The following is a 19338-nucleotide window of genomic DNA, read 5'->3' as shown; positions in this document are numbered from 1 at the left end:
CCCTCAAGGAGTTTTTATTTCTACGGAGGGACTCGCTATTTATGCAGATGAATAAGTGCAGAGCGGGAAGAGAGCCCTAAAATTAGGGAAATCAGGAAGACTTCCTGTAGGAGATAGCACTTGAATTGTCTTAAATGAAGCTAAGGATTCTAAGAGGCAGAAAGGGGGGCGGGGGTGGGGTGGGGGCGGGCATTCCAGGCCTGAGGGATAGTCAGTGCAAAGACACAGAGATAGAATACATGCTGGGTTGATGAAAGGGCAAGCAGCACTAAGTAATTTAAAGTCGGTCTGGAAATGTAGACTGGTACCAGTCTGGGAAGACCATTAAGAAGATCATATATAGCCAGGAACCAATGGATGGACTTGGGTTCTGGGTCCTGCCCATATGGTGGCACTGGACACATCCATCTGCAATGAACATTGGTTCCCTAAACCAAAGCTTGCCACTGGACTTTTTGTGACCCTATTGGGTGAAGGAGAAGGCCAACTGTCCAGACCTGACCTCATTTGAGATAAGATCAGGTCTAAAAACCTTTTGGCTTACCCCAGGTTAACCATATGTAAAGCAGGGATAAAAATTAAAATGAATAAAAAATAACAGACATTCAGAGCTCAGTTACAAAGCATCTTTCCTGTGTCTCCTTGTTTCTATTCCCTTCTTCCTCTATTCTCAGATCCACTGGTGGGAGATGGGTGACACCTATCTATTCAACTGTCCTTTCCCCATTAGCCTGATAATAGGTTATTAAATTTCACTCTTCTTGTTTGTTTGTTTGTTTTTGGTGGGCAATGAGGGTTAAATGACGTGCCCAGGGTCACACAGCTAGTAAGTGTCAAGTGTCTGAGGCTGGATTTGAACTCAGGTCCTCCTGAATCCAGGGCCAGTGCTTTATCCACTGTGCCACCTAGCTGCCCCCCCCACCCCCAACCAGTTTCACTCTTCTTAGTTCTCCAAATCCATGGATCCCTGCTCCAATACCAACAGGAAGGGAGGACAAAAATAAACAGAACATCACTATTCAGGCCCCATCAATAAAGTCTCTGAAATCAATTTCATAGCATGGACACAGATTTAGAGTTAAGAGGGACCTTTAGTAGGGGTTGATAAAGCAGTGGCAGAATTTGGGAGGACTGACAACCATTTTTAAAGAAGTTCTGCTGTAAGTAAAATCCTATCAAACAGCATCTCAAGCTACAGAGAAATCTCTCGTGAAAAGAAGATCAATGGATAGGACAAACTTCATTGTCTTCTTTTAAGAAGTTGCCACACCCACCCAACCTTCAGAAGCCACTCCCCTGATCAGTCAGCAGCTGTCAACACTAGACCCTCCACCATCAAAAAGATGATGACTCATTGAAGATGATGGTCAGCATTTTTTTTTTAGCAATAAAATATTTTTGAATTAAGGTATGTACAATTTTTTCGGAGACGATGCTAGGGCGCACATAATTGACCACAGCATAGTGTAAACATAACTTTCATATGCACTGGGAAACCTAAAAAATTGTGTGACTTGCCTTAGGCCAATAGTGACTTGCAGTGGTCTGGAGCCAACTCTGCAGTATCTCTGAAGAATGCCTGTATGTGGTCAGGGCCAACTGGGTAACGAGGACAAGAAGTGGTGCTAAGAGCTCTCTGTGGGGGAAGGTGACTGAGGATAGAATTACTGAGGAAGTGGGACTTGATCTGAGCAGCAGGAATAGACCAGGTGGGATATGGATCAGAAGATGCTGTCAGAGAGGGCTGGGTGTATGTGTGTGGGGTACATGAAGGTACAGTGTGAGCAGAAATCCTGCCTGAAGCTGGCTTACCTGGTCATGCATATGCTTGGCACCCTTTGCAATGGCTCCCACCTCTGAGCACAGGGTACATCGTGTGTTTGTGTGGGTGGGGGTGGGGGAGTGTGTAGAGAAGGGGGAGGCAAAGGATAGCTTGGTTTTCCAGAATTGTAGCATAACCTTGGTGGAAGAGGGATTATCAGACTGCTGAGTCTCTAGCCTGTGTTTGGGTTCAACTTTTTTTTTTTTTTTTTTTGCTGTGGGGCAACTTGAGCTACCTCTTACCCTCATTTCTGTTTTATTTTATTTATTTATTTATTTATTTTTAGTGAGGCAATTGGGGTTAAGTGACTTGCCCAGGGTCACACAGCTGGTAAGTGTTAAGTGTCTGCGGCCAAATTTGAACTCAGGTCCTCCTGAATCCAGGGCCAGTGCTTTATCCACTGTGCCACCGAGCTGCCCCTCACCCTCATTTCTAATCGTGGGCTGGGGGATTCAGCATTTCTAATCATGGGGCTGGGAGACTCAGGTCATCTAAGAGCCCTGGTGGCAGCCAACCTAGTAGCGTGGGTGATATTGATAGAGATCTCTGTTTTGTTCATCATTTTGGCTTGGGCTGGAGGCCAGAGTAACCGGTTGGGCCCACCTGTCCCAAGCCAGCTGTCCTGGGGAGCAGGGTTGAGCAGCTTCTCAATGTTGTGTTTGGCCTGTTCCTGCTGCCTTTCTCTAGCTGCTTCTGTGGCTGGTGTGGGGCTCTCACCCGCCGTGGGTCAGGAGGACGAGTTGGTGCCACAGTTGGGAGAAGATAAGTGTGGGAGAGTGCCAGGAAGAAATTGTCCATAAGTAGAAAGCTTCTCTGCAAAAAGAGACGGGTAAAGAATTCAAAGGCTGTGTGTGGGTGAGAGAGACAGAGACACCAGAGCTGCTAGAGAAATCTGCTGCTGCCTTGGGCTTAGTTGTTGTGTTTCATCAGCAGGTAGCACTGCAAGAGGGAGTTCCTCAAGTTTTGGCCAAAGGAGACAGATGTCTCCGTGAAACTGGCTTCTCTTCTGCCTCAGGGAGAGAACTAAGGAACGACTTGCCCAAGATCACCCACATAGGTAGTGTCCTGGATTCAAATCCAGGAGAGCTGGTGCTCTCCACTCTATCCCTCACCCCAGGTTCTCAGTGAGTAGCAGGAAGGCTGGGCAGAGGGCTGAGATGAGTGATGAGCAGAATCAAGGTGGCTGTTGGGGAGCCCTGGTCCCCCTTCCTTGAAAACCGAGCGCTTCCGTTTGTTTAGGACTTTGCAGTCCCTCATGGCTCTGGGGCTTCAGGCCAGCTGGCAGGGAGGGGAACATAGGTCATTAGACTACAAGATCTGGTTAAATAGATCAGCTTTTAAATCAACCTTTGTTCAACCAAAGTCCATCAGGTTCCAAGTCTAGCACCTGTCAGCAGTGCAAGAATTCCAGACAAAGCCAAGAGCTCCAGTCCTGGGGACAGGTAAGAATTTCTCTTTCAAGTTTCTCTCTATGTGATGTTGCTAATGCCACCAGACTGTCTTAGCTTTGGCCGGGGAGAAGGTACTGTACGGCTGGACTTCCTTCTTCCTCCCTGGTTTTTTCTTTTCTCCAAGCACGTAGCCAGCTCTCCATGGGACACAGAGTCTATACAGAAAGATAGAGAGAAGCACTTTCACCTGCTATTCATCTGGGAAGGGAGGTGAGGAGGCTTCCCAGAAAAGATACAATCAAGTGTTCTATGTTCCCTTGGTCTGGGGCATGAGTTACTGTCCAAGGAACCGACTCTAAGAAGAAGCTTCCTGGGACTTGGTTTTCAAAGTTGCGATCCCTTCAGGTTTCCTTCTTCCCCTAAGTCCTCGGAAGGAGGAAGGGGTAACAGTAAGCCACGAATGTGGTCTTCTCCATACTATTGCTGGGGAAGCAGCCGTGGAGGAGGTAGGTTCACCTAGGCAGCTAAGTGGGACAGTGGGTAGAGGAATGGGCCCGGAGTCAGGAAGACTTATGTGCAGATAACAGTCTCAGACACTATCTGTGTGACCCTGGGTAAATCACTTAACCTCAGTCAGCCTTAATTTCCTTAACAATAAAATGGGGATAATAATAGTACCCATCCCCCAGGGTTGTTGTGATCAAATGAAATAATATTTGTGAAGCACTTAGCATGATGTCTTTTTTTTTTTTTTTGGTAAGGCAATTGGGGTTAAGTGACTTGCCCAGGGTCACACAGCTAGTGTCAAGCATCTGAGGCTGGATTTGAACTCAGGACCTCCTGAATTCAGGGCCAGTGCTCTATCCACTGCACCACCTAGCTGCCCCAGCATGATGTCTTAATAAGTGCTTGTTTCTTTCCTTGTGATCCAAAGGTCAGAAGCCATTCCATGGCTAACTTGCCACAGAGAACAGAGGTGATTATTTGGGTCAAGTGAGGTTTTGACTTGAATTTGGCATCTGGAAGTACCTCAGTAACTTTGTTTTGCTCTAAGATCCTTTTCTGCAGAATGAAGAATACATCTCCTTCCCCTCTCTGGGACAGAGCACTTAAAAAACCTTTTTGGGTCATTGAGAGTGACTCAGTCTCTAGCTGATAAAACCAGGTTTCCCTACCATGTGTTATTCAATGAGTTATTCCTTCTCCCCTTTGCATTGGGGGGGGGGGGTCTTTCTGGAGGCTGAGGAGATAAGGGTTTGTAAAGCTGTGGGCCTCTCACCTGAAGTTAGAGGGGAATTGGGAACTTGGCCAGTGGAATGAGTGGCTTTCTCCCCAACCTTTGGAGGGTAGGACAAGGAAGCAGCAGCACTGTCTTGAGTCCCTGGAACCCCCCCCCCCTGTAGGGCCCTGACATCATGGAGATTTGTCATGGGTAAGACAGCCCCCACTCTGAGGTGAGGCAGAGTGAAAACAAAGTACAGTAGAGTCTTGTTTATCCTGTCCTCTCTCTGGCCTGCCCATTTATCAAGACCATTGGCTGTGGAAACACACAGGATATAATTTTCTCTCTCTCTCTCTCTGTTTCTAAGTTAAGGATTGCCCGTAGCCTTTTAGACTGTCGATGACTTTCTGTACCTATCTCCTGTGGAATCAGCAGAAACCACTCTGCTCTCTGGCATTTCTCATTTTTCTCTTAAAGAGCCTCTTAAGTGTTGTGCAGATTTTCTTGATAATGACATTTCAGAGGATTTAGCTGAAGTAAGCACTGTTGGGAAATGCGTATCCTATGAAACCTTTAACTCCCCAATTACCCCTCATCGAAAGTGGTAGGGCTAGGGGCAGCTAGGTGGCGCAGTGGATAGAGCACCGGCCCTGGAGTCAGGAGTACCTGAGTTCAAATCCGGCCTCAGACACTTAACACTTACTAGCTGTGTGACCCTGGGCAAGTCACTTAACCCCAATTGCCTCACTAAAAAAAACAAACAAACAACAACAAAGAAAGTGGTAGGGCTACCACAAAGCAGCTGCTATGAGTTTTGGGGGGCTAGATTTAGAACCAAAACAGACTTCAGAGTCCAAACCCCACCACATATGCAGATGAAGGAGTGGGGGCCCAGGGAAGTTAAGGGACTTGTTTGTGGTTACATAGGTAGTGAGCGTTAAGAGTCAGAATTCGAAATCAGGTCTTCTGAGTCCAGAGTGGGTAGTCTTCCCATTGTACCACAGTTTCCTCTGGAGAAATGCTTAATGCTCAGGGACGTATGTTTATTTAGAAGAACAAGGCATTCGCATACAATATACACATCTGCTAAGTCTCTACAGGTCCAAGGAACCCGTCAAGGCTTGGGATGCTGAGATACCCACCAAGAAGTCTTAGAGGCTTAGAAATGTGGTTTTTAATCATTCACCAAAGGTTGATCAAAGAAAATGATCAGAAGCCTCATTGTGTACAATATTACTTCAGCTAAGTCCTGAAATTTGTAAGGCATATGGCTTCTTGTTCCTTATAAGGATCAGATCTGAGCTTGAGGGAAAGGGGAAATGGGTTATAAAAGTATAATGGGGGGCAGCTAGGTGGTGTAGTGGATAAAGCACCAGCCCTGGATGCAGGAGGACCTGTGTTCAAATCTGACCTCAGACACTTGACAATTACTAGCTGTGTGACCCTGGGCAAGTCACTTAACCCCCATTGCCCTGCTAAATATACATTAAAAAAAATTTTTTTTTAAGTATAATGGGCAACTGGTCAATTGGGGCCCAGCTGGAAAGTTTCTCTGAACTATCTGTATTTTCTTTTACCCAGAAGATACATGGTCCCAACTGACTTGGTTATTGTATTCTTTTTCTGGTGTCTGCTAGAACTATGACAGGGATGAGTGGTATTTAATGGTTACCTTTTTCTCTCCTAGGCTGTGGGGAGAGAAAGACTGGTAGTTGTATTATGATGTGATCCCAAGAAGAACAGGAATCCTTCCCCATTTACTGACCTCACTGAACTAAGAAAAGGGATCCTAAGGAAGATCTCTATCTCATTGTCCTAAGAGTTATGTCTCCTCAGTCAGAATGGTCTGGCTACTCTTGGAGACGCCCTCTGGAGTCAGGTGCTCATCCCAGTGACAAATAGCCAAGAGACCTTGAGGTTGTTTATTATGCTTGAGCAAGTGAATCATTTATGTCTCTGAATTACATACATTCTTCCCACCATAAAATACTGGGCAGGCTCTCCTAACTAGTGGAAAGAGCACAGGCCAGGGAGTCAAAGGACCCAGGTTCTAGTCTTGTCCCTGACATTGTTCCAAGGAACTGCTTCTTGCTGTAAGTGCTCAAGCATAGGCTGGATAACCCTCTCAGGGATGCTATAGAGAGGAATCCAGTGTAAGTCAGGAGGTTGGGCTCCATCACTTCTTCCTATTTTCCTTTGAATTCATGGGGTGGGAGGGGTGGGGCAGAGAAAATGAAGAAGGGATCTAGTGAAATTTCCTTTTAGTTCCTTAGTGGAATACTTAATAATGCCAGGCTCAAATGCATCTCTTGCTTCTGTGCAAATGTGTATCTCCCAGGCCTGGAATCCACTTCCTTAGCACTTTATTTCAGAATCTTACTTATCTTTCTTCGTGGTTCAGCTAAAGTGACACCTCTTTTGTGAAAGCTTTTTCTGATTTCTTATCCTTGCCTTCAAATACCAGTTGCTAGTTCTTTTTTGCTCTCTTCCTCTTCAAATTAAATAGTATTACAATCTATGTACATGTTGTAGTCCCTCCTTCTCCCAGACTGTAAGCTACTTGAGGGTAGAGACTGTTATGTTTTCTTCCCTTTTGGGTCCCCAGCATTTTTTCTTTTTTCTTTTTGTTCTTGTTGAGGTAATTGGGGTTGAGTGACTTGCCCAGGGTCACACAACTAGTAGGTGTCAAGTGTCTCAGGTCTGATTTGAACTCAGGTCCTCCTGACTCCAGGGCCAGTGATCTTTCCATTGTGCCACCTAGCTAAGCCCCCCCCCCCCCCCCCCCCCCGCCCCAGCATTTTCTATAGTAGTTCAGTCGTTTCAGTGGTGTCTGGCTTTTCATGACCTCATTTGGGGTTTTCCTGGCAAAATACTGGAGTGATTTGTCATTTCCTTCTCCAGCTTATTTTTACAGATGAGGAAACTGAGGCAAATGGGGTTAAGTGACTTGTTCAGGGTCACACAGCTGGTTAAGTGTCTGAGGCTGGATTTGAATTCAGGTCTTGCTGGCTCCAAGCCTGGCACTTCATCCACTGCACCACCTAGCTGCCCCTTTGTGTAGTTAACTTGCACTTACTATGCACTTATTATGAGTTTATTGAAATAACTCAATGTCTGGAGGTTTGGTAGAAAACATTTGTCATGGCTGAATTTCCTCTTTGGAAGTAGTCTTGACAATTTCTCCTGACACTACAGGGATTAAACAGGCAGTGCTATAAGTTGTCTGTCCCTTTCCTGAAGAGGAATGATGGGCGTCTGAACTCATATGTCCAATTCCCAATCAGGGTATATTATTAGGTAGATGTGTCATTCTGTATCAGCATATACAAGAGGATGGCTTTAACTGAGAGAACACTTAGACCCCTTCTACTTTGCATTTGCTCTGTTTGTTTGTTTGTTTTGCAGGGCAATGAGGGTTAAGTGACTTGCCCAGGGTCATACAGCCAGTAAGTGTCAAGTGTCTGAGTCTGGATTTGAACTCAGGTCCTCCTGAATCCAGGGCCAGTGCTCTATCCACTGCACTACCTAGCTGCCCCCATCTTTGCATTTGCTCTGGAGGTCTCAGCCTCAGGCTGAATTGATGGTGGAAGGCTTGGGGGACTAGCAGAGTATTAGAGCTTCCCTAAGATCTTTCAGTCTTTCCACAGGAATTATTACCAAGGCTTATACAGTGGGGGATAACAGAGTCAGAGCCCATCTAGGGACATTAAGCTTCCCTACCTGCCAACTGAAGATATTTGTCCAGAAGAATGCTGAAGTTCCCTTGATCCTAAGAGGAACTGGTTGTGAGGGTGGAGATGAGAGGAATCCAGGTGGGAAGTGGCCCCTGTGTCCTAGACTTTGTGATAGAAGAAAGGAAATCTGTGTATAGTTTGGCAGATGCTCTAGATTTTGGAAAAGCAGATTATAGAGAGGGCAGAGGAAAGATAGGTAGGATGCCATGGACTAAAATACGTCAGAGGAAGTCAACCCAGGAGGGATAGGAAATGTTAATGAATGAAATTCTGAAATCACAAAGGGAAACTCTTCCAATGTGGAGAAAAGAAGGATTTTTCTGAAGAGACTGATGTGGATGCATGTGGAACTCACCAATCAACTTAGATTGGTGAGTTCTGAAGATAGAAGCAAGGCCAGAGAATGGCATATGAATGTGGGGTGGTTCTGTAAAATAGTGTAAGTTATGTTTTCTTCCCTTTTGGGTCCCCAGCATTTTTTCTTTTTTCTTTTTGTTCTTGTTGAGGTAATTGGGGTTGAGTGACTTGCCCAGGGTCACACAGCTAATAAGTGTCAAGTGTCTGAGGCCGGATTTGAACTCAGGTCCTCCTGAATCCAGGGCCGGTGCTTTATCCACTGTGCCACCTAGCTGCCCCAGGGTGCTCAATTCTTAAAGGAAAAAATGAACCTTATGATAGAAATATGAGAACAAAAATGACTAACAGGGAGTTGATACCCAAGATAACTAAGGAGATAAGAGAACACCTAGTTGCCCTTGGTACAGTGGATGGAGGGCTTGGCCTGGAGTTAGAAGGACCTGAGTTCAAATCCAGCCTTAGACACTTAGTAGCTGTGTGACCCTGACCAAGTCACTTGAACCCTGTTTGCCTCAGTTTTCTCATCTGTAAAAATGGTCTGGAGAAAGGAATGGCAAGATTTGCCAAGAAAAATCCCTCAGAGAGTTGCAATAAATATGAAATAAATGAAAAATGATTAAACAAATGTGAAAGTTGCTCTTGATGAATTCAGATCACTTGGCTCAGATGAAATGTATCTCCAGGTCCTAAAAGAAATCACAGATGTGATTGCTAAAGTCACTGTCAGTGATATTTGAAAGATTGTGGGAAGTGGGAGTAGGATCCAAGACTGGAGAACAGATATTCCGACTTTCAAAAAAAAAGGGGGGGGGGAGAACAAAGTCTGAAAACTATAGGCCATTTAGTTTGACTTTGATTCCTGGGAACATTCTAGAGTGGCTTATCACAGAGCTGTTGGCAAACACGTAGCTAGGAAGGGATGAGGGCCACTGCAGCTTCAATTGGGACAAGCTTTACTACACCACAGGATTACTACACTAGTAGGTGAGGGGAACACTGTGGATATCATTAACCTGGGTTTTACTAAAGTTTTTTCTTTTAAAGGCATCTCATACTATTCTTGTGGAGAATATGGAGTATATGACTTAGACACACAATGAGAAGGATTGCTAACTTGTTAGATGGCTAGACTCAGATTGGTTGTTAATGGCTCATTGCCAATGTCTCAAAAGTTCTACAGTGGAATAGCCCAGGGATCTGTGCTTGCCCCTGGGCTGTTTGAGATTTTCATCAATGACTTAGATAAAGGCATAGATCAAATTTCCACATGACACAAAGCTGGGAGGTGGGGGAGGAGAATAGCCAAATGAAGTAGATGACAGTCAGGATCTAAAGGACTCTTGACAGGCTAGAATACTGGACTGAATCTGATCAAATGAAATCCAGTAGGGATTAATGTAAAGTCTAGCCTTTGAGTATAAAAATAAAAATCCCTTTCCCAAGTATAAGATGGTGGAGTTGTGGTTAGATAATAGTCTTTCTGAAGAAGATCTGGATGCCTTAGGGGATTCCAAGCATGATATGAGTCAGCAGTGTGTTGTGGCAGTCAAAAAACCTAATGTGATCTTGGGCTGTATTAAGTGGGGCATAGGCTACCATCTCATTCTACTCCACCTTTGTCAGACTTGATGCACAGTATTGTGTTGTGTTTCCAGTGTCACTGTTGAAGGACATTGATAAATTAGAGTGTCCAGAGGAGGGCAACTAGATGGTGCTATGCTTTAAATCCATGCTATATGAATACCAGTTGAGAGAAATGGGGTTGGTTAGCCCAGAGAGAAGACTTTTTGTTATTGTTCATTCATTTCAGTTGTGTCCAACTTATTGTGATCCCATTAGGGGCTTTCTTGGCAGAGATATTGGGGTAGTTTGCCATTCCCTTCTCCAGTTCATTTGACAGATGAGGAAACTGAGGCAAACAGGGTTAGGTGACTTGTCCAGTCACACAACTAGGAAGTGTCTGAGAAGATGAGTCTTCCTGACTCCAGGCTCAGTGCTCTACGCACTATGGTGTTACCTAGCTACCCATGAAGAAGACTTAGGGGGACATGAGAGCTATCTTTCGAGTATCTGAAGGACTAACACACTGCTCTGTTTGGCCCCAGAGAACAGAGCAAATAGCAATGGATGGAAATGGCAAAAACGCAAATTCAGTTTTGATGTGGGGAAAAGTTGTCCACAATCCAGTTCTCCCAAAACCGAATGAGCTGCCTTGGGAGGGGGTGGAGTCCCCCCTTATTGGGGTCTTCACAAAGAGGAGGAATGACCACTTGTCATGGATGTGATAGCAGAGGACTGGGACTTGATGCTGCTGACACCTCCAACTCTCAAATTTGGTGATCCAGGGGTCCTTCAGTCCAGAGGAAGCACAATATGCTTGCATGCATCCGGCTTTGCCGAGGTCACATATAAATATATCACTCTGATATTAATGTGGAAGTATGCATGTATATGCAGGTCTGCCACCTGTAACTTCATCTGTATGAAGAACTCCCTCCATCTATGCAAACTGGGACGTTATCTGTAACCTATGTCTTAGAGAGTGTTGACTGGGGCAGGAGGACGATAGGTAATTTCCCTGTCTTTACACAGCCAATATATGCAGAGCTCCTGACTCCAAGGCAGGCTCTATATTGGCTTGAGGTCTGTATCTGTTTTTTTTTTTTTAATTTTTAAAATTTATTTATTTTTGTCCAGGGTCACACAGCTAGGTGTCTGAAGCCAGATTTGATCTATTTGTTTTCAAAAAATAATGAATTCTACATTGTGTCCATGTTATCCACCCGTGGCTAGATGAACCATCTATTGGATACATTGTAGATGGGCTTTATATTTCACGTGGGGATTAGGCTAGTTTTTTGTGAAATGGAAATTTATTGTTTCATTATTGAATCTTCTCTTATGTTCTGCTGTGTACATGAAAATGTTATTTTTTTCCTTTTATTGTTTTGTATTTGTTTGAAATCCATACAAAAATGAAAAAAAAAGATTAGGCTCCCTCTAGGAATGGGACCACTGGAAATGGGAAAGAAGCTAGTTTATTGTAAGAGGAATCCTGAGGAGGGAGTGCCTCTCAGGCATAGGGGACAGTCTGTGCAAAAACAGAGACAAGAGATGGGAAGGAGAGTTCCAGGAATGGATGGTTTAGAGTATATGAGGGGCAGTAATGTGAAATGAAGCTGGAGAGAGAGGTAGGAGCCACATTATGAAGGTCTTCAAATGCCAACGGGAGAAGTTTGTAAAGATCTTAGAGCAGGGGAAGGGCATGAACAGAGATGCATTTTAGAGGAAGATGGGTTGTAGGGGGAAGCAAAGTAGGTCCATTAAATGGCATTGCGGTATAGCAGATAGGTGCCTTTGGAAACTGGAGATGCAAACTTAAGTCCCATTTCTGACCTTTACTGACTGTATGTCCGTACTTGGCAAGCGCCTTCACCTTTTTTTTTTTTTTTTTGCAGGGCAGTGAGGGTTAAGTGACTTGCCCAGGGTCACACAGCTAGTAAATGTCAAGTGTCTGAGGCCAGATTTGAAATCAGGTTCTCCTGAATCCAGGGCTGGTGCTTTACCCACTGCGCCACCTAGCTGCCCCCTCGCCTTCACCTTTTAACGCCCCAGGCAATTAAGATCCTAAATTGCAGAGCAGGAACTCATCTAATTGGTAGAGGGAAGTCTTCACTGGGAGCCCCGAGGCTGATGAAATCTTTTAGGCAGAGGGGAGTGGGTTAGGGAATGACTGCTATGTGAAGAATAGAGTAGGAAGAGGGAGGAGAAAAGCAGGGTAGTTCACTTAGGAGACGACTGGAATATTCACGGGTGAGAGGGGACAAGAGCATGATTGTGAGAAAAGTGGGTGGTGATGAGAGAGAACTGCCAAGACTTGGCAATTGATTGGTTATGAGGATAGAGGGAGAGGCAAGAATTAAGGACTACTCCAAGGTTGTAAACCCGGGTAACTGGATTGTCTGGTCGTCATGTATTAGAGAGGGCAGAGGTTGAAGCCAAGGAGATTAGTTAAGAGGCTACTGAAACGGTCCAGACATGAGACATGATCCTAGATTGGGGTGATAGCAGTAGAAATCAACAGGAAAGCACAAAGATGTGAAAGAAAAAAAACTGATGTCATTTGGGAAATCCCTAGTCTAGCCAGTAGTACAATGACCTAGTTGATAAGGTACCAGCTTTATCACTGACTCTATTGTTGATGTCAGTCTGTCTTTCTTGGTCCCTCTTTCAACATAGGGTTCACTCAACTTCTTCTCCAACTTAGAGGACCTTTGGGGGAAAAAATTCGATATTTGCAAAAGGTATTAGGTCCCTATTAGGAACGTTAGAATTGTTCTTTCCAAAGTTTCAGAGATCAGAAATGTGCTTGGTGTCTTCTGGACCATCTACCATCTAGTTATTTTTTCACATGAACTGCTGTTTAGCTTCACTTCTACCATCTTATATAGACGAAACTGATTTTTTTTTTTTTGCGAGGCAATTGGGGTTAAGTGACTTGCCTAGGGTCACCCAACTAGTAGGTGTCAAGTGTCTGAGACTGGATTTGAACTCAGGTCCTCCTGACTCCAGGGCCAGTGCTCCATCCACTGCGCCACCTAGCTGCCCCCTGAAATTGATTTTTAAAACCCAATCACAGGATTTTATATTAATCTCTATTACATTTAATCTTAGTAGATTCAGTCTATTTTTTTTTTTCAATCTTGGCTTCGTCATCCAGTGTGTTAGCTATTGGGTCACTATGCAAACTCTGGATTTAGCCAAGTCACTGATAATAATGTCAAACAGCACCAGACCAAACACAGATTTTTGAGGCACACCATTAGAGATCTCCAAGTTGACTTAGAAATGTTAACAACTACTTTTTGGGTCTGGCCAGTCAACTAGTATACCCCAAAGTACTATCATCTAATGTCTATCTCTCCATCTTGTCCACTACAGTGAGAGACCTTGTTAACTCCCGAAATCTGGATAGATTGTTTCTACAGCATTCCTTGATCTACCAATTTAGTAACTGTGTCCCAAAAAATCACATGAGTTTCCCCTGGCCTTGACCTGATCTTTCTGAGGCCATTGTAGCATTTAGTGATCACGGCTTCTTTCTAAATGTTTACAAGCCATCTCAGTAATATAATGCTGTTCTAGGACTTTATACTATAAATCCAAGTCAAGCTCAATGCCCTAAGGTTTTCCAGTGGCACAACTATGATGAAATAAGTCACAGGATTTTTATGAGACTCAAATGAAGTAATGTATAAAATGTGCTTTGTTACTATAAAGCACCATATAAGTATCACCCATTATTATTTTGGGGAGACACAAAGTGCTACATGAGGTCAAAAGAGGGGAAGGAATATCACTAATAAGGGAAAGTGGGGGAGTGGGGAGAGTTTTGTCTGGAAAGACTTCATGGCACACACAGCTTTAAAGAATGTGTAAGGTTTTCAATAGGTCGGGGTTTCAGGTATAGACAGTGACAAAAAGACCTATATTTGCTCTGCTCTGCTAGTTCCTTCCCCTTCCCCCAACACATAGATCTCACTGTTGTGTTTCTCCTTTTTCTCCTGCACCCTGGCCCTCAAGGTGTCACCTCTTACTGAAATTAAGTGGAGAATCATACTCTTTCCCAGTGACATCACTTTCCCTGTTGATGTAATTTTGCATTACTGTGAGAGAACTGCTGAGAAGAGGTGCCTCCTTTATGGACAATGCCATTTCTGCCTCACTGTTGAATAATAACCGAGCTGATTACCACACTGTTGGTGGAGCTGTGAACTAGTCCAGGCATTGTGAAAAGCAGTTTGAAACTATGGGAGATGTGGGGGCACACACCAGTAATCCCTGCCAGGGAGGCTGAGAGTCAGGAGTTCAGAGCTGAAGTAGGCTAAGCTGATTAGTATCCATGTCAAGTTCTGCATTAATTTCTGGGAGGAATGAACTGGTCCGGATCTGAAATGGAGCAGCTCGAAGCTCTTATATGGATGATTCATAAAAACCAAATGAAATAATACTTGGAAAGCACTTAGTACAATGCCTAGCGCACAGTAGGAACTTAATAAATATGAAATATGTGTTAAAATATCTTTGATGTACGCATTATTTAACATGAAAATGGCCTGAGTTTGCTCTGTTGCTAAAAATGGCCATAACCCCTTTCGTTTCAAGGGTGTTGCTCACTCACAGACACAGCTCTCTATCTCTTCTTTCCAGGGCAAGCATTTCACCAAATCTCAGAGTTGGAAGAGATCTCAGGGCATGTCTTTCTATTATTAGATTTTAAGTTCCAAAGTGTTTGATGCCCAGAATAGCTTTGGAAAAGCATCCCTAGGTTCGTTGATAGATTTGGAACTGGGAGGGGGGCCCTCCAAGGTCATCTAGTTCACCTCCCTCACTTTATAGCTAAGGAAAAAGAAACACAAGGAGGTTGTGATTTGCCTGAGGGTGGATGTGGGAAACAATATTTATTAAGCATCTACTATGTGCCAGGCACTGTGCTAAGTTAGCTCTTTACAAACACCATCTCATTTGATCCTTACAACAATCCTGAGAGGTAAGCGCTATTATAATTCTTATTTTACAGTTGAGGAAACTGAGTCAGACAGAGGTTAAGGGACTTGCCAGAGCCACATAGCTAGTAAGTAGCAGAGGCCATATTTGATCTCATGTCTTTCTGACTCCAGGCCCAGCAGTCTCTCCGCTGTGCCATCTGGTTCCCTCACACTGGTGGAATCAGAGGTGAGATTTGAACCCAGATTCTCTTGATTCTGAAAGAGCTGCTGCTTTTTCCATTGTACCTGGCTGGGACTTGTTGATGAGCTGACATTCCCTTCTCTTTCCCCACAACTACCTTTTTATAGTTTCTGTTATGACAGATTCTTTTTGGGGGCGCGGGGCAATGAAGGCTAAGTGACTTGCCCAGGGTCACACAGCTAGTGTCAAGTGTTTGAGGTTGGATTTGAACTCAGGTCTTCCCAAATCCAGGGCCAGTGCTTTATCCTTTGAGCCACCTAGTTGCCCCCTGTTATGACAGATTCTTGCAACTATTAGAGCAGTTTTGTTTCTACTCATGAAACAAACCATCCAGTTTCTATACATAACAGTCAGACCTCCCAGAATAGCAGAGCTAGATTGAGACTTGTCCATGGCCACATGGAAGAGTCAGGATTTGAACCCAGGTCCTCTCCAGGGAACAGGATTCTGCATTTCCCCACTACTGCTGTCTCCTAGCTTGAAGAAACACATTGCAAAAAGGGGACTGAAATATTGACCACTGTCAGACTATGATGGGGGTAACATAGCCCTGGATTCTGAAATGTATTCTCAGAGATGCTGAGTGAAAATCAGTATGAAAGGAAAAGGGAGATATGATGACCGGTAAATATGTTTTTTTCTTTAAAGTACATTTAAACCCAGTTTTCTGGTACTTGGTGTTAAATGTTTATTGAATTTTAAACTTAGTGGATACTGAAAGTGGGCGTTCTAGAACATAGCTTACAGAAACTGGCTGTGCTTGTCGTTGGCAGGGGAAGGGCTCAGAGGGTGTGTGTGTGTGTGTGTGTGTGTGTGTGTGTGTCTATCAGGCAACAATTTATCTACAGAGTCCCAGGAAGTTAGAGCAGAACCTAGGTAACCGACCCTGTGTTCTGAGGACATGAAATATGCAAGAGGGAGGGCAGAGGGGAAGAGAATCATTTGTATTTTATTTTTGGTGGGACAATGAGGGTTAAGTGACTTGCCCAGGGTCACCTAGCTAGTAAGTGTCAAGTGTCTGAGGCTAGATTTGAACTCAGGTCTTCCTGAATCCAGGGCCAGTGCTCTATCCACTGTGCCACCTAGCTGCCCCCCATCACTTGTATTTTAAAGAAGGGTAGCCTTGGATCTCTGCAGCTAGCCATAGCTAGGGTTCTTCCCAGCTTCTTGGTTTGGTTGTTTTTTGTTGTTGTTGTTGTTGTTTTTTTGGTGAGGTGATTGGTGTTAAGTGACTTGCCCAGGGTCACACAGCTAGTAAGTGTCAAGTGTCTGAGGCCTGATTTGAACTCAGGTCCTCCTGAATCCAGGGCCAGTGCTTTATCCACTGTGCCACCTAGCTGCCCCCTACAAACTCAGAAAAACTTACAGAACTTACAGACTTATAGAAATGTAGTCTTGTGTTAGGTGCACTGATCTCAGGCAGAAAGCCAAGTTCTCAGAATAGCCAAGGACACTCACCAAGGGCCTCCCTTTAGGAAGGAGGCAATTTGAGTAATTAGTGACCTTGTACAGGGTACCTAATCTCTTTTGGCTTCAGTTTTTTCATCTGGAACTTGACTAAGATCTCTAACAGCTCTAAGAATTTATCCACAAATCTTTATCAGCCAAATTGGTCAAAGGCCAAGTCAAGATATCTGTTATTATAGTTTCCCTAATCTTTGCATTCTCAGTTTTACTGTGCTGGTCAAGGCTTTGAGAGCATGCCATCTGGGGATCAACTGGGAATAATTAACCTGGAGAAAAAGACAATTAAAGGTACATGATGAGAGTGGTCCCCTGATATTTGAAGGGCTGTATTGAAAAAGCTTGGCCACAGAGGGCAGAGGTAGGAGCAGTGGGTGGAAGTTGTAGAGGGTCAGATGTAAAAAAAAAAAAACCACCCCCAAAACCCTTTCTTATTTAGTCCCTCTATTATTTAATCCTTTTTCTTGGCAAAGATGCTATAATGGTTTACCATTTCCTTCTCCAGCTCATTTTATAGATGTGGAAACTGAGGCAAAAGTGAAGTGACTTGCCCAGGGTCTCACAGCTAGTAAGTGTCTGAGGCCAGATTTGAACTCAGTTCTTGACTCCAGGCCAGGCATTTTATCCATTGTGCCACCTATCCACCCCTCCTTACAAAAAGAGCTCCCCTAAAGTGCAATGGGTCACCCTGGGAAGTAGTGGGTTTCCCCCTCACTAGTATTTAAGGACAGGCTGATTGACCACTTGTTGGGTACGTTATGGAGTTAATTCTTATTTGGGGGCTGGACTGGCACAGAAGGCAGCCGGAGTCCCTTTCTACTCAAAGATTCTGTGACTTGAGCAAAGACTAGCTCCCCAGAGGCTGCAGGTGGTGATGACGATAGGGGACTAAAGAATGTGGTCTTGTCTTGGGCTCAAAATAGAAGGGCACAGCCCTGCTAGCTGCTGGGGTTGTGTGGGGGGAAACAAAACTCACCCAGTGGCTTCTTCTGTGCTCTGCACATCAACTAGGCACAAAGCCACGTCACATTAACTTCCCACTTAACTTCCTCCATGCTTCCTGAGACAATCCAAATCTTCCTCCCCACTGTAGTATGTATGCATTCTACCTTGGGCAGTCTTAGTAGCTTTTTTTTTTTGGTGAGGCAATTGGGGTTAAGTGACTTGCCCAGGGGCACACAGCTAGTAAGTGTCAAGTCTCTGAGGCCGGATTTGAACTCAGGTTCTCCTGAATCCATGACTGGTGCTTTATCCACCGTGCCACCTAGCTGCCCCCAGTCTTAGTAGCTTTTATCCCTCTCCTTTAGAAGAAAGCTGCTTTGAAAATCTAAGCTATCTATCATTATTCATGATCATGCTTGATGATAAACCCCCAGAGAGACCGAATGGAGTAGTGACTAGAGAGCCAGTGGTCAGGAATAATTTCAGGGTTCAAGAGCTGCCTTTGATCCCCATTGGCAGAGTTAAGTCACTCGGTGCCCCAGGCAGCTCTGCCAGATCAGAAATTGCAGAGCAGCTTATCTGGTTACACTGGCAGAGGTTTCCCTGCTGAGGGTTCCTTATAACAATGCTCCAAAAAAGAAAGGAAGAAACCATCATTTTCTTGGGTTTTATCCTTTCCTAAGAGAATCTTGACTTTCAACCAGATATCCTCTGCATTCCCTCTCCCACACACAAAAATCTTTTCTGTCAAATATTGGGGGAATTTTCCCCCTTCAGAGCTCACAATAATTTCTGCTTTTTTTCATTCTCTATGTTTTATCTCCCTCATTTGAACTGGGGAGAGAAGACCTGTGAAGGAACACTCACAGTGGGGTCATGGAAATTTAGTGACAATTACTTGTTACAAACCTCTCTATCAGTAACTTCTGATCTTTAGACCTCCTCAGGAAGTGGTCGATGGGGTGTGAGGAAGAGGGAGGATGAAACAGAAAAACCCCCACTTTCAAATTTATAAGAACCCAAGTCATTCCCCAATTGAGAAATGGTCAAAGGATATGAACAGGCAGTTTTCTGATGAAGAAACCAAAGCTATCTATTCCCATATGAAAAAATGCTCTAAATCTCTAATGATTAGAGAGATGCAAATTAAAACAACTCTGAGGTACTACCTGACACCTATCAGATTGGCTAAAATGACAAAAAAGGAAAATAATAAATGTTGGAGAGGCTGTGGGAAAATTGGAACACTAATGCATTGTTGGTGGAGCTGTGAACTGATCCAAACCATTCTGGAGAGCAATTTGGAATTATGCCCAAAGGGCGATAAAGCTGTGCATACCCTTTGACCCAGCAATACCACTTTTGGGTCTTTTCCCCAAAGAAATCATGGAAGGGGGAAAGGGACCCACATGTACAAAAATATTTATAGCTGCTCTTTACGTGGTGGCAAGGAATTGGAAGTTGAGGGGGTGCCCATCAGTTGGGGAATGGCTGGACAAGTTGTGGTATATGAATACAATGGAATACTATTGTGCTGTAAGAAATGATGGGCAGGAGGAGTTCAGAGAAACCTGGAGGGTCTTACGTGAGCTGATGATGAGTGAAATGAGCAGAACTAGAAGAACATTGTACACAGTATCATCAACATTGAGTGTT

The 19338-nt window shown here is 44.2% G+C and overlaps 1 protein-coding gene across 2 annotated transcripts in view; it reads left to right on the top strand.

The window, feature by feature from the left end:
* The window catches only part of PDZK1 (PDZ domain containing 1), a 49352-nt gene that overhangs the window by 10009 nt on the left and 20005 nt on the right, over nucleotides 1-19338 (top strand). Inside the window, exons 1-2 of one of the 2 annotated variants that reach the window (XM_044002388.1) lie at nucleotides 1695-1709; nucleotides 3186-3264. The exons of the other annotated variant lie outside the window; for it this stretch is intronic. The gene's annotated coding sequence lies outside the window, so the exon portion shown is untranslated. Of the gene's footprint in view, nucleotides 1-1694; nucleotides 1710-3185; nucleotides 3265-19338 lie in introns of those variants that run through there. 2 annotated transcript variants of the gene reach the window in all.

Source organism: Dromiciops gliroides, chromosome 4, assembly GCF_019393635.1.
Source record: "Dromiciops gliroides isolate mDroGli1 chromosome 4, mDroGli1.pri, whole genome shotgun sequence".
NCBI classification, from domain to species: Eukaryota; Metazoa; Chordata; class Mammalia; order Microbiotheria; family Microbiotheriidae; genus Dromiciops; species Dromiciops gliroides.
This window is presented reverse-complemented; position numbering and strand designations above follow the sequence as displayed.